The following is a 2,038-nucleotide window of genomic DNA, read 5'->3' as shown; positions in this document are numbered from 1 at the left end:
GCGTCTCAAGTGTTACATTGCAAGGGATTTACATTTATTAAGTGCAAAGAATTCGCATAAGTTTGCTATTACTTGGTTTATGCATTGAAATATTTTATGCATGTGAAAACCCGTGAATTCACCAACTATTTGTAGTTGACACTGTTTTATGCCATGCTTTTTAGGTGCTAAGTAAGTTGTGTGGACTCCTGGGAGCATTACTTGGGTGAAGATCGGTTAAGACAGTTTTTGTTGTATTTGAAAATACTTTTGTAACCTTGAAACTTTATCAAGTTGATGAATTGTGTATTTTGAATCGTTGACAAAATGTTTTTCTGTAACTGTTGCCAAGACTAGCTTGTCTGTTATCATTCCGTGTTTCCGCTTTAGCGGGGTGTGACAACCTCTCCTTGATATGCCACCCTTATTTCCTCATCAAAATATTTCACGAAATAATTCCATTTAGAATAGACTGCGGTCAATGGAATTATTATCAGTTCAAAATTCATTTTGTCGAAATTTCCACTTTGTCTTAACTTTGTCCTATTTATCACTTTAGAAAAAGATTCCAACACTTTTGTCCAGATTTAAAATACTCCGGTCAACTCATGGTCGTATTCATACTTCTCCGTTTGAAACACCTAATCATAAAATCAAAGTTCATAAATCGCTCAATCTTTAAACCAGTCGAAACATGTCTGGTTTAAAGCTAAACCCTTATCACTTGAGTGGTTTATACATAAATCGCTTAGAGCATATCCGGTTTACATGTAAATCGCCTAAGGCACATCTGGCTTACACGTAAATCGCCTAAGGCACATCCGGTTTTATCTAAGTCCGGATAACAACCAATTTAACAATATTCGATCAATATTATCATTTGATAAACAACTAATTCAAACCTCAATTCCTACAATTTGAAATATTTGAAAAGCATTAGACTACTCACCTTATGAAATGCTCTTGAGAATCAACTTCAAGAATTCAGAGAAATAAGCAATCCGATCAAACTCTTTTTCTTAAATCGCACACAATTATAATTTGGCCAGAAGAATGCAAAATGGAGGTTAACCCTCCTTTTATACCCTTCGCTATTAGGAAGGTCGGCTACACCCTTCCCATGTGCATGCATCTCCTAACTTACTTATATATTCATGCATACATATACAATCTTTCACCATTTACCAATTATGCATGCATATATTCATATACTCATACATGCATTCCATGCATAAAACACACATTCCTACACGATCAACTATATCAATTTATCAAGTTGTCATRTAAGCATATAACCAATAATCACGTATTAATTACCTCAAGTGATAACCAGGACCCGGTTATCACAGTATATCATTTACGAACTAATCTGTAAAGGTTTCATCATCTAAACTTGATTTTTGTGAATATTTTCGAAGATTATCGTCTAAGTATCGAAAATCGCCAATTGAAGACATTAAACGAGCGATATCCTCAAAAACATTGCCTATTGAATCTAGGTCATCGTCCATTGAAGACTGCTTGAATCTGTTGTTGTGGAATCCGACTAAGTGTTGGAAGATATTCGTGTAAATCGGCTAAGTCTTGCATGATATTCTTGAATATCGCTTAAAGCTTGCATGATATTTATGTATATCGTTTAAAGGTATTAAGGAAATCTATCAAGTGTTGCAAGATACTTGGTTAAATCGGCCAAAGATTTAAAGATATCATTATATTTTCTAAGTGTTTGGGAAATATCTTTTTGAAGTCTTAATCGATATTCTAGAATACCGCCTACGAGTTGAGCGATATTCGTTTGAAGATTTGTTTTTGAGTATCGTCTAAGTGTTGTACGATATTATTGGATATCACCTATCTTGTGAATTTGAGGATACCGGCCAAGTCTTGTCTAAATTGCGAAAGCCTTAAGCGGTATGTAACAGCCTCATATTTGACCATAACAGAAAATACACAACATGTGATTGCACCTTAGATAATCCTTTAATTCACCCAACATTATATTGTTTACAAAAATATGGGTTAACAAAAACTTTTTCTTATACGAAATACACATCTA

The sequence above is a fragment of the Cynara cardunculus genome (assembly GCF_001531365.2).
Source record: "Cynara cardunculus var. scolymus isolate 2C chromosome LG 2, CcrdV1, whole genome shotgun sequence".
In the NCBI taxonomy this organism is placed as follows: Eukaryota; Viridiplantae; Streptophyta; class Magnoliopsida; order Asterales; family Asteraceae; genus Cynara; species Cynara cardunculus.
Note: the sequence above shows the minus strand (reverse complement) of the source record.